This window comes from Camellia sinensis, chromosome 5 (genome assembly GCF_055761805.1).
Source record: "Camellia sinensis isolate YWXY chromosome 5, ASM5576180v1, whole genome shotgun sequence".
Taxonomy (NCBI): domain Eukaryota; kingdom Viridiplantae; phylum Streptophyta; class Magnoliopsida; order Ericales; family Theaceae; genus Camellia; species Camellia sinensis.
In genome coordinates, this window is record NC_138965.1 from 111514958 (window position 1) to 111529134 (window position 14177).

At 42.2% G+C, this 14177-nt stretch overlaps 1 protein-coding gene across 2 annotated transcripts in view; it reads left to right on the forward strand.

The window, feature by feature from the left end:
* The first annotated feature begins 218 nt into the window (after positions 1 to 218).
* The window catches only part of LOC114303095 (putative complex I intermediate-associated protein 30), a 121720-nt gene continuing 107761 nt past the window's right edge, over positions 219 to 14177 (forward strand). Inside the window, exon 1 of one of the 2 annotated variants that reach the window (XM_082869557.1) lies at positions 219 to 368. The gene's annotated coding sequence lies outside the window, so the exon portion shown is untranslated. The remainder of the gene's footprint in view (positions 369 to 14177) is intronic. The other variant, XM_082869549.1, reaches the window with a different exon arrangement.

The following is a 14177-nucleotide window of genomic DNA, read 5'->3' on the forward strand; positions in this document are numbered from 1 at the left end:
AAAATAAATTTATGAAAAAGTGCCCCTATTATATTTGTAAACAAATTACATATGTTCATTTTTTTTTTTACATAATTTAAATTTTAATTTTATCCACATCTGTTTTCCTCTCTCTTCGTCCTTCCCCTTATTCGCCGTCTCGCCCTATCCACGGCCGCCCCGGCACCACCGCCTTAGCCACGCCCTCACTCGACACTGTCGCTCCTCCTCACGTGGTACTCTCTCTCTCTCTCTCTCTCTCTCTTGTTGATTTGTGTTGCTTTCTTCTTGCAAATGTATTTGTATATGATCCTTTGGATTCCCAATCCTCCAAATCCAAGGCTGGTCGCAGATATGTGTTAGGGCAAATTTGATCCTGCAAGTCTCAGGTTTCTAATTGTTAGATTTCTTAAAGTGGTTCAGGATTTCTTGCTCTTCCTTTGATTTGTTGTTACTTATTATTATTTTTAAAAGCACACAACTCACTTGTATGAACTTTTGAGCAACAATATATTTTCCAATGCTATTCATGTGCAAAAATGGATGATGGTTATAATTGAATCAAACTGAACCATGCTCACCCCTACTGCTTTCTACTTGCTTCTAAGAGTTGTGTGTCCTCTCCACTTGATTTTCTTCTGAGTTGATGTTTGTTGGTTTTCAATTCAATGTGCATTGAATTTGTTTTTCTTGTCTGTGTGTGGATGATGTTTGCAATTGTTGTTGTTTTCTCTTTTCCTTCTATATTTTCCCAGGTTTAAATTATAGTTTCCTTCTATTCTATTGTTCCTTTTGATTTTCTATTAAATTAATGTTATTGCTGTTGTTTTTTCTTTTTTTCTTTTTCAGATTGAGAAATAAACAGTAGTAGAGGATCACAAAAACAGAACAGAAATCTTGGAGTTTGTTTTCTCTTGTGTTTCAGGTAAAAAAAAAAAAATCACTATGGTTTAGGGTTTTTATTGGCTGCATCTTCCTGTGAACAAATCTCATATATATATATATATATATATAGAGTGGGTTTGGGTTATTTCGTTGTGGGTCATGCATGAGAGAGACGGAAATGGTGGTGACTACGGCTAGTGGGTATTGTGTATTTGGTTAAAATAATTTTTTGGTTCTTAGAAGCTACAAGTATATATGTAATTAGTTCAAGCCCTCAGAGAAATTGACATTTTGTTGGAGTAATTACTTGTATTGTGTATGTAGCAAAAATTTGTTGAAGCATTTGTGGTGTCAGATCCTGCAAAGACTGTGTCACGCCCTAAAAAATATTACATAAAACCCATCACTTTAAACATGCATTGATACAAAATAAATCAACCATTTCTATTCATCAGAGTAGTTCTTACAGCAATATTACATGTTAACAACAAAAGCAAATGCCCTACGGGCTTATAGCTTTCCAAGTCAACACTTGGTTACACAAAAGAAGAGTACTAACTCTATATAACATAAGCCCTCGGCTTGATTTACATGTAATACAAACAAAATAAACAAAAAGGAGTCCTCAACTCTCATCATCATCCAAGCTATGTCCTTGGAGGTGGCATGCTACCTGTACCTGAAAATAATATCCCATATAGGGTGACCCAACGCCCAGTAGAGATATGCTAAACACAGTATGAGCAATAACCAAGACATTAGCAATTGATAAATGTTTAATTTCCATAAATCAATTCATAACTCATCTCCATTACATGACCACTATGTTCATGTTTCCTTTCATTTTCCATTTCTTATCAATTCCACAATTTACACCAACGGTTCAGAACCTGGCCAACCACTTATATGAGACAGTGACTCATATTAAACGTTTCCCATTTTACAATAGATAAACATAATAGTTGTATCAACATCTCAACAGATAAGCATACAAGCTGTATCCACATTTCAACAGATAAGCATATTAGCTATATCAACACTTCTAAAGATAAGCATATGAGCTGTATCAACACTTCCATAGATAAGCACATAAGCTGTATCAACACAATAACTGACAAGCATATGAGTTGTATTATGGAGTCCATCCCCTATCTCCTCCCCAAACAACATCCGGTTTAGAGGTTCATCCCCTATCTCCCCCTAAACCGTGGAGTACATCCTCTATCTCCTCCCACACACACAATATATAGACTCATGGGTCATATACGCAATCAATCAATACATAACGTTAATGTATTCTATCAACCGTCAAACTCTATGACATGTCCAATTGATTAGTTTTAGTTTCCCTAATCATCATGCATTGTCTACAACAATCAAAACTACCCTCCACCGGTAGCCCAAGCAATTATTTCTAAACAGATAATAAAAGCTCCAACAGATAAGATATCAATGTTTTCAAAAGTGAGCGATTAATAAATCCAACTCCGCTATTCTAACATATAATGAGCCAATTTCATTATTTCCAACTCAATTCCATATAACAACACTTTTCCCAAATTAATTATACCAATTAATTTATACAACAAGTTAGGGTTTTCTACCCCATTTTCCAATATTGACCCAATGGTCTATATATCAACAACCAACAATAATATCATTATTTTGAAACCCAAATTACACATTTTAGAATCAAAATAACAAAACCCTCTTTTAACATTTTGAAACCCTAAGTCTCAAAATTACCCAACTTCAACACTTTATCAAAACAACCAAAAATCTATGTCAAAGACCATAAGAGTGAGTAGGAATCCCTACCTCAAATTTCGGAGCCCAAGGAAAGAAGAAGACCAAACTCAAAGTGCTCCAAATTCCAAACTTTTCGGATCAAAACGACGCCTTCGACGATCAACACAACTTTTACAAAGGCCGAAGGAAAGGAAAGCACTCTAACTAGATCAAACCCTAGAGAGAAGGGAGTTTCTAAAGAGAGAGGCTCTCAAAATATTTTTTTAGAAAGTAAGAGAGAGAGTGTAAGTGTAAAAAGTGATTCAAAAATGCCCAGCTGCCCTCTGTTATACGACATTCCCGCTTGAGCGGAAAACACAACGCTCGAACGTCAAGAACAAAAAACTAGATACGCTCGAGCGCAACAAGGCCCGCTCGAGCGCCAAGACACGAGAATAAAGTACATCCGCTCGAGCGTGAAAACCAGTCCGCTCGAGCATAGATTTCCCCCTCTTAGAACTTTCACAGACAAAGCACTACCCGCTCGAACGCCAACAATCCCGCTCGAGCGCGACTCGCTCGAGCGCAAGAAACCTGCTCGAGCGTGAAAAACATGCTTGCAGAAGTTTTGCAGAGCACAAAGATACTGGGAGTGTGCAATCTCCGCTCGAGCGCTAGACGACCCGCTCGAGCAGAAAGACCAAAAACCTGGCAACAAGAATTTAGACCAAGGTCCAACCCACCTGCTCAAAACAAGGCCAACACATCCTAAAACTCAAACAAATGGAATTAAAGGATGACAACAAGGTAGACACAACTACCAACTCCATGGAACCGAGTCTGGAATACAACTGAACAGTAAAGGAAATACTGGGATCGCTATAACCTTCCCCCCTTAAAGAATTTCGTCCCCGAAATTAAATACAAGTTTTTGAAAAACAAGATTTTCTCAATTCCCAACATTATTACAATGTGAAATTTAACAACCCGACCCATTACTGGTCATTCCATCTCCATTCAAGAGGCAATTCATCATATATCTCAATATGTATTAACAACATGCTTTCCTCGAAATCCAACAATTTCTACATACATGTTTCACAATTTTATATCATATTCAACATTTATGATATATCTCAATTTCTACAATGTATTCAACATATACAATGTTATAACAAACTTCCATAAACCAAAACATTTACAATGTTTTACAACTTAAGACATATTTAATGCTCTTAAAGTTCAACAATATTACAAAATTTCATTACATGATTATACCTCAACAAACAAGTCCGGATACTTTTCACGGACTTCCAACTCACGCTCCCAAGTGGCTTCCTCTACTCCGTGATGTCTCCACAAAACCTTTACCAAAGGAATGGTCTTGCCACGTAGGACTTGATCCCGCCTGTCTAAGACCCGAACTGGTCTCTCCTCATACGAGGCATCCTCATCCACCTCTAAGTCGGTCCAATCTAACACATGGGACGGATCCGGCTCATATTTCCGAAGCATACTAACATGAAAGACGTCATGAACCCCGGACAACTGTGGTGGCAAAGCCAAACGATAAGCAACCTCCCCAATCCTCTTAAGGATCTCGAAGGGACCGATAAACCGAGGGGATAACTTCCCACTCTTCCCAAACCTCATCAAACCTCGCCTAGGTGATATTTTTAAAAAAACATGATCACCTACCTCAAACGCCAAAGGCCTCCTCCTACGGTCGGCATAACTTTTTTGGCGACTATGGGCTGTAACAAGCCTCCTACGGATGAGCTCAACTTTCTCTGTCGTCTCCCTAACCAACTCCGGGCCCAACAAAGGTGCATCACCCACCTCAGCCCAACAAGCTGGAGACCTACACGGTCGGCCATACAAGGCCTCAAACGATGCCATACCGATACTCGACCGAAAGCTGTTGTTGTAGGCAAACTCCACCAAGGGTAAGTGCCTCTCCCACGTCCCACTAAAGTCAAGGACACAACCTTGAAGCATATCCTCAAGGATCTGAATAGTACGCTCGGACTGCCCGTCAGTCTGAGGATGGTAAGCCATACTAAAGGTCAACTTAGTGCCCAAGGCACTCTGCAAACTCTGCCACAACCTGGCAGTAAAACGAGGATCTCTATCTGAGACAATCGTCACTGGGACCCCGTGCAATCTCACTATGTCCCGAATATACAAGTCGGCGAGATGATCTACCAAATCTCTCACGCGCATAGGGATAAAGTGCACCGACTTAGTCAACCGGTCTACAACCACCCAAATAGCATCACTACCCCGCTGAGTCCTCGGAAGACCTACAACGAAGTCCATAGTGACATGCTCCCACTTCCACTCGGCAATAGGCAAGGGTTGCAACAAACCCGCTGGCCTCTGATGCTCGGCCTTCACTTGCTGACAAGTAAGGCACTTCGACACAAAAACAGCCACATCTCTCTTCATACCCCGCCACCAGAACTGGCAACCCAAATCCCGATACATCTTAGTGTCTTCCGGATGTACCGCAATGCGCGAATGGTGAAACTCTCAGAGTACTTCCTTTCGACAAGACTCCGGCACAAACAAACGGTCTCGGTATCTCACACTCTGGTCGGGATACTCAGCCAAACCCTTCTTAACCTTCCCACTGGAGATCTTCTCTCGGAGGGAATCTACCTTAAGGTCACCTCTCTGTGCCTCTAACACTCTAGTCACAAGTGTAGGCTGCGCAACTACAGAAAACAAAGCCGCAGCCTCAACGGATTCGCCCAAAAGCAAATCAAACTCGCCCAGTGCACCCAACATCTCCCATTCCTGGATGGCTATACAAGCTACATCGCTAATGGACTTCCTACTAAGGGCATCGGCAACAACATTGGCCTTTCCCGGGTGATAGTGCAACTCAAAATCATAGTCCTCAATGAACTCCATCCACCTTCTTTGTCTCAAATTCAGGTCTCTCTGTATAAATAGATACTTCAAACTTTTATGGTCCGAGAATACCTCGAACCTCTCACCATAAAGGTAGTGCCTCCAAATCTTCAAGGCAAATATCACTGCCGCTAACTCTAGGTCATGTGTAGGGTAATTTTTCTCGTGTATTTTCAACTGACGTGAGCCGTAAGCTACCACTTTCCCCTCTTACATCAAAACACAACCCAGACCCTCTCGTGAGGCGTCACAATAGACTGCATAACCCAAACCTCTCTCCGGAATAATCAAAACCGGAGCGGTGGTCAATCTAACTTTCAACTCCTGGAACGACTTTTCACAAGTTTCACTCCACACAAACTTGACCCCTTTTCCGCGTCAATTTAGTCAACGACGAAGCTAGCCTGGAGAAATCTTTCACAAACCGGCGGTAATGCCCAGCTAATCCTAGAAAACTGCGGATCTCAAAAACGCTCTTAGGCTGTGTCCAATCTTGCACTGCCTCAGTCTTGGATGTATCAGCAGACACCCCTACCCCGGATACCACATGGCCTAAGAACTCGACTTCTCCTAGCTAGAACTCACATTTCCCAAACTTGGCATACAGCTTATGGGCTCTAAGCAACTCAAGCACCACTCTCAAGTGTTCCTCGTGCTCCTCCTCAGAAGGCGAATAGATAAGAATGTCGTCCACGAAAATGACCACAAATCAATCTAAGAATTCCCGGAAGATCCGGTTCATCAAGTCCATAAAGACTGCCGGTGCATTAGTGAGCCCAAACGGCATCACCAGAAACTCGTAATGGCCATACTGCGTACGGAATGCCGTCTTTGGAATATCCTCCTCCCTGACCCTCAATTGGTGGTAACTCAATCTCAAATCTATCTTAGAGAAACAACGGGAACCCTTCAACTGGTCAAACAGATCATCTATACGGGGCATAGGGTACTTATTCTTAACCGGAGCCCGATTCAACTTTCGGTAATCAATACACAATTTCAAGGCACCATCTTTCTTCTTAGCAAAGAGGGCCGGTGCTCCCCACGGTGAAACACTAGGGCGAACAAAACCTTTATCCAACAATTCCTGGAGCTGAATCTTCAACTCACTCAACTCGGCTGGGACAAAACGATAAGGTGCCATAGAAATCGGCGCCGTGTTGGGCACTAAATCAATAGAGAACTCTATCTCTCGGTGAGGTGGCAAACTAACGAGATCCTCGGAAAAAACATCCGAATACTCACAAACCACCCTCGGCAATACAATCTGGGTCTCATCACACTCACCACTCATGAAGCTAGCAAGTAGACCACTAAGCTCACCCCGCCCTCGCGGATCATACACCGGTGGCAAAATACTACCAACCCGATCCCCCAAGAAATGGAAACGCTCCCCGCTAAAGGTACAAATGGTAACCCTCTGGCAGTAGCAATCGATAACTGCCCGGTATGACGATAGTCAGTCCACACCCAAAATAACATCGAAGCCCTTCATGGACATAACAACAAAGGGAAAAGGAAGCCTACGGTCGGCGACCTCTATATCACAACCTCTACATCCGTGTTTCAAAATCAATTCGCCCCCAACAGGCGATACAACACATATAGGAGATGCTAACAATGCCAACTCCAACTCCAACACAGATGCAAATGTAGCAAACACAAAAGAATGGGACGCACCGTATCAATCAATACACTAGCAACCGAGTTGCAAAACAGAAAGGTACCTCTCATTACTGATGGAGCCGGTACTAGGTCCTGCGCGGTAACAGCATACACGCGCCCTGTAGGCCCTTGATCCACCTGCTCACCTCTAGGAGCAAAAGACTGCTGCACAGACTGGGATGACGAAGCTCCCGGATTGGCCCTTGAGGCCTGCACAGACTGAGCTGGCTGATAACTCTGCGTCTGCCTAGAACCAGATGCCCCCGAAGTGGCACTTAACTGTGGGCAATATCTCTTCAGGTGCCCAGGTTGACCACACTGAAAACAAGACAAAGGCTGGCCCCTGCCCTGACTCTGGCCTTGAGGTCTGGCTGAAGAAGAAGCAGCTCGCTAGCCCCCTCCCTTCTGTGGGAAAACCGAAGACTCGTGACCCAGCTGGCCACATGTATAACAAGTCAAGCCTCCCTGACTACCTCTCTCGGAACCTGCACTCGGCACGGGGAAGGTCGATCTAGCCAAACCGCCCTGAGACTGCTGAGGGTTAGAACCCCTCTGCCTCCTGCCGTCACCCTGACCATCTTGGCTCCTCTTGGAGCCCCTCTGTCCCTCCTCCTCCTCCTGCATCATAAGCTCCATATGAGCTGCAGCATCGACTAGGCGTCTATACTCCCGGATAAACGACCCTCCAACCCTCAACTTGAGTCCACGCCTCAACTTCTGCTCGAACTCAAAGCAACGGCGTTCCTCAGATGCCACAAGTTCAGGTGCAAACCTGGACAAACTGGTAAAAGTAGCCTCAAACTCGGCCACTGACAAGCCCTGCTGTTTAAGCTAGCGAAACTGCTCCCTCAGTTTCTCCCTAGTAGCTGAAGACAAAAACTTTTCCTGGAAAGCATTCACAAAGACCTCCCATACACCACCAACACGGCCCTTCTCGTACTTCCACCATTGACCCGCATCTCCCTTCAGTTGGAAGGATGCCAAGGTCACTTTTAGAGCCCCATCCTCGATGCCAAGCATCTCGAATGTCTTCTCCATCTGTTCCAACCACTCGTCAGCCTTAAGTGGCTCTTTCGGATCTCCAACAAATTCGTTCAGGTTAGACCGAAAAAACTCCCTCTTCAAGAAAGAAGGTCCTGCCACAACAACCTGATTCTCAGCTCTGAGAATACCCAAAGCTCCCGCTATCTCTCGGGCCAAGGCACCAATAGCCTGCTGACCCGCTGGCTCGGCCACATTGGCCTGACCAACTCCCTCCTGCACTGCTGGAACATCATCCGGTAAAGGTACTTCCTGCCTCGCAGGCCTACCGCGCCTACCACCTCGTCCACGTCCTGACATCCTATTAAAGGTAATGAAGACGTTAGCACATTCATAAATGTGCCGAAACTAAACACTCGTGTCCTAATGCATGGACAACTGTAATTCACTCCACGTAAGCACATAAACACATAAGCACTTACGAATTTCATTCCCGGATAATGATAGTCCCGAGGCATTACCAGAGTTCCGGTTAGAAACAGCATTGATCAAGTGCTTTTCCAACAAGATTCACAGAAACCCAAGGATCCAATCAATATCCTAGAAATCAAATCCCATACCCACATAGTCACATAAGCATGTTATCAATTAAACACATAACACTACATTTAAGTCTCTAACCAAGCGAGACAAACCCATTGTGATACTAATCACTTCCCACGTACCCAAAGTATTCGAACCCGGTACGCTCTAATACCAAGTTGTCATGTCCTCAAAAATATTACATAAAACCCATCACTTTAGACATGCATTGATACAAAATAAATCAACCATTTCTATTCATCAGAGTAGTTCTTACAGCAATTTTACATGTTAACAACAAAAGCAAATGCCCTACGGGCTAACATCTTTCCAAATCAACACTTGGTTACACAAAAGAAGAGTACTAACTCTATATAACATAAGCCCTCGGCTTGATTTACATGTAATACAAACAAAATAAACAAAAAGGAGTCCTCAACTCTCATCATCATCCAAGCTATGTCCTTGGAGGTGGCATGCTACCTGTACTTGAAAATAATGTCCCATATAGGGTGAGCCAACGCCCAGTAGAGATATGCTAAACACAGTGTGAACAATAACTAAGACATTAGCAATTGATAAATGTTTAATTTCCATAAATCAATTCATAACTCATCTCCATTACATGACCACTATGTTCATGTTTCCTTTCATTTTCCATTTCTTATTAATTCCACAATTTACACCAACGGCTCAGAACCTGGCCAACCACTTATATGAGACAGTGACTCATATTAAACGTTTCCCATTTTACAATAGATAAACATAATAGTTGTATCAACATCTCAACAGATAAGCATACAAGCTGTATCCACATTTCAACAGATAAGCATATTAGCTATATCAACACTTCTAAAGATAAGCATATGAGCTGTATCAACACTTCCATAGATAAGCACATAAGCTGTATCAACACAATAACTGACAAGCATATGAGTTGTATTAGTGGAGTCCATCCCCTATCTCCTCCCCGAACAACATCCGGTTTAGAGGTTCATCCCCTATCTTCCCCTAAACCGTGGAGTACATCCTCTATCTCCTCCCACACACACAATGTATAGACTCATGAGTCATATACGCAATCAATCAATACATAACGTTAATGTATTCTATCAACCGTCAAACTCTATGACATGTCCAATTGATTAGTTTTAGTTTGCCTAATCATCATGCATTGTCTACAACAATCAAAACTACCCTCCACCGGTAGCCCAAGCAATTATTTCTAAACAGATAATAAAAGCTCCAACAGATAAGATATCAATGTTTTCAAAAGTGAGCGATTAATAAATCAAACTCCGCTATTCTAACATATAATGAGCCAATTTCATTATTTCCAACTCAATTCCATATAACAACACTTTTTCCAAATTAATTATACCAATTAATTTATACAACAAGTTAGGGTTTTCTACCCCATTTCCTAATATTGACCCAATGGTCTATATATCAACAACCAACAACAATATCATTATTTTGAAACCCAAATTACACATTTTAGAATCAAAATAACAAAACCCTCTTTTAACATTTTGAAACCCTAAGTCTCAAAATTACCCAACTTCAACACTTTATCAAAACAACCAAAAATCTATGTCAAAGACCATAAGAGTGAGTAGGAATCCCTACCTCAAATTTCGGAGCCCAAGGAAAGAAGAAGACCAAACTCAAAGTGCTCCAAATTCCAAACTTTTCGGATCAAAACGACGCCCTCGACGATCAACACAACTTTTACAAAAGCCGAAGGAAAGAAAAGCACTCTAACTAGATCAAACCCTAGAGAGAAGGGAGTTTCTAGAGAGAGAGGCTCTCAAAATATCTTTTTAGAAAGTAAGAGAGAGAGTGTAAGTGTAAAAAATGATTCAAAAATACCCAGCTGCCCTCTGTTATACGACATTTCCGCTCGAGTGGAAAACACAATGCTCGAACGTCAAGAACAAAAAACTAGATACGCTCGAGCGCAACAAAACCCGCTTGAGCGCCAAGACACGAGAATAAAGTACATCCGCTCGAGCGTGAAAACCAGTCTGCTCGAGCGTAGATTTCCTCTTCCCAGAACTTTCACAGACAAAGCACTACCCGCTCGAGCGCCAACAATCCCGCTCGAGCGCGAAACCCGCTCGGGCGTGAAAAACATGCTTGCAGAAGTTTTGCAGAGCACGAAGATACTGGGAGTGTGCAATCTCCGCTCGAGCGCTAGACGACCCGCTCGAGCGGAAAGACCAAAAACCTGGCAACAAGAATTTAGACCAAGGTCCAACCCACCTGCTCGAAACAAGGCCAACACATCCTAAAACTCAAACAAATGGAATTAAAGGATGACAACAAGGTAGACACAACCACCAACTCCACGGAACCGAGTCCGGAATACAATTGAACAGTAAAGGGAATACCGGGATCGCTATAGACTGCTCTCTGTTTACAAGTTCACAGTTCCCTACAGCTTGCACTGTCTTTAGGTTTTTATATCAACCATAGCTAAAGATCTGAAAAAGGCAGTTTGTGTATATTTTAGGAATTTTGATGGGCAAGGGCGATGCCCAAGTTTCGTGCATTGTGGCAAACTTCTCTTGATGCAACAAAGAGAGGTATGCCATCTCACCTTTTAAGATGATGGGTATCTATGTTTATGCATGTTGAGTTTGCAGAACTGCTTTCTTGTTGTTAAGTTAATCTCTGTCTGTCTGTTTGATATGTTTCTTGCTTCTTTTGATTTTTATTTATTTATTTTCTAGTGTTTTTTTAAGAAAACAAAATGTTGTGTAATTAAAATTATTGTATGTTGTATTGTCGTAAGGCATTGCCGTAAGGCATATGACTGGAATTCAGGTCAATGCATTGATGTTGGAAATTGTACATCACATTTATGATAAGTAGGCTGGTTTTGAAGTTTGACGTAATTAGTTCTAGGAAGAAATTAAATTTTGTGAGCTGATAAAAAATTGTCTTCCTTTCTTTTTCTTGATGTCGAAAAATACGTCTCGTATGATATCACAAATCAGGAGTAGAGACACTAAGCTTCGCAAGTTTGTCAATCATTGATTAATTTGTGAAACAGCTAGTTGTAGAATTCATCACTAACAAATTTAATAAAATAATTTTATGAAATTTCACTCACAAATATTTGAATCAGAAACCAGCCTTTGCGTTTTGGAAATTTATGTAGTTAATAATTTTTTTCAGGGAAATCACATATCTGAGAATTAAAGCGAGTTCCTTTTTAATATTCCATATTATTTAAAGCTTTTGAAAGAGATGAACCAGACCCACTTGGTCCTCATCCCGAAGGTTAAAGCGCCAAAAAAACTCTTCAATTTAGACTGTGATATCTATGTGATTTTAATCTCAAGATCATCACAAACATTTTGGCAATTCGTCTAAAAGGGTGCTGGGTAAGGTCATCTTGCCAAACCAATTGGCCTTCGTACCCGGGCATTTGATTCAGGACAATATTCTTGTTGCCCGTGAAGCTTTTCACTTCTTAAAAATGCAGAAAAAGGGGAAAATCTCGGACACGGCAGTCCAGTTGGACTTTAACAAAGCATACAATAGAATCCAATGGGACTTTCTTCAAGCGGTGATGCAACAGATGGGTTTCAATGGGGACCGAGTTATGCAATGCATGTCCATGGTGACGTTTTCGGTGTTTGTCAACGGTGCCAAATGTACCACTTTCAAACCATCAAGGGGACTTTGTCAGGGGGACCCGCTCTCTCCTTACCTGTTTCTCTTGGTAGTTGAAGTGCTATTGAAGCTCCTAAATCATAGACTGGAAAGGAAAGATCTTTCAGGGATGAAGGTGAGAAGGGATTGCCTTGTTCTTTCACATCTAATGTTTGCTGATGATGTACTCTTATTCCTCAAAGCAGATGTCAGTCAATGCCACATAGTTCTCAAAATTCTGGACATTTATGGAAAGACTTCTAGGCAATCGATTAATTTCGAGAAGTCAGGCATCTAATTCTCATCCAATACGGGGCTGATCTTACAACATCAAATCTGTGCTTCCATGAGGATGACCTTGGTTAAAGCTGGCTCAAAATATCTAGGACTGCCTTCTTGTTGGGGGAGGTCCAAAAGTGAGGCTTACAATTTTATTGTGGAACAGGTTTTGGATAAACTTCAATGGTGGAAGCTAAAGTTTCTGTCCAATGCAGGTCGTGAAATCCTTTTTAAATTGGTGGCTCAGGGCATTCCCACCTTTGCAATGGCTTGTTAAGTAATTTTTGGTGGAAAGGAGACCCCGAGAGTAGAGGAATTCATTGGGCCTCATGGGAGAAGATGTCTTTATCTAAACTTCGGTGGGGAATGGGTTTTCGGGATTTCAGAGCTTTCAACAAAGCTTTGTTGGCTCGGCAAGGTTGGAGATTACTTAAGCATCCAAACTCCTTTTGTGCCAGATTTTTGAAGGGTCTTTATTATCCGAACACAGATTTTTTGAATGCTAAAAAGGGGGGCACGGCTTTGTGTGCTTGGGCAAGTCTCATTGAGGGCCAAACTGTTCTTAATCGTGGAGTTCATTGGCAGGGTCGTAATGGTAAATCCATCAAATTTTGGGAGGATAAGTGGGCTGCCTCCTCAAAGGACCTTCGCATTAATTCCCACAAACCCAATGGGTGCACTCTCTTGCGGGTAAAAGCAGCCATCAATCCTAACTCCAAGACATGGGATGTGAATGCTCTTAAGGGCTTGGTTTCTCAAAAGGAAGTTGATGAGATCTGTGTTGTGCCCATTCGATAGAAGACCATGATGATCGCTTGATTTGGCACCATGATGTAAAGGGCAATTTTTCAATCAAATCTGGCTATAGAGTGGAAGTGGAATCTCAGCGTGCTCAGGTTGGGGACTGGTTATCATCCTTGGGCGTGTGGAAACTCATTTGGGCTCTTCGTGTCCTGTTAGAGTATATAATATATTAGTAGATAGTGAGCCTCCCTTTCGGTGCCTTTAGGTGCTAGTGCTTCACTTTCCATCATGAGCCATCATTGTCCATTGTCTGTAAGGATTGTATTTTCTCCTATATAAAGAGCCCCTCACCATTTATAATATACACACACTTAACATCAATCAATATTACATCAATTTTAACATGGTATCAGAGCAATAAAATTTAGGCCCGTATTTTGTTTTCTTACCAGCGGGCAGCCGGCCGGCAACCTTGCCTTCGCTGCCCGCTGGAATTTTCTACACATACCTTCACTTTCCTGCATCTTCTAACTCATCAACAAAATCCCCACCGCCTCTTCTCCTATTTTCACTCTTCTTCTCTCTCCTCTTTCTTCTTCTCCAAAATCTCAATCTGCTATTCACTTTCCTGACCTCTCTACACTCTCCTTCGTCTGAAAGTTGAGAGTGCCTCAACTCTAGTGGGTCGTATTGCATGTTCCATGCTCCCACTCACAGCATACTTGGTTTTGAGATCAGCATGCATGTTACAAGCC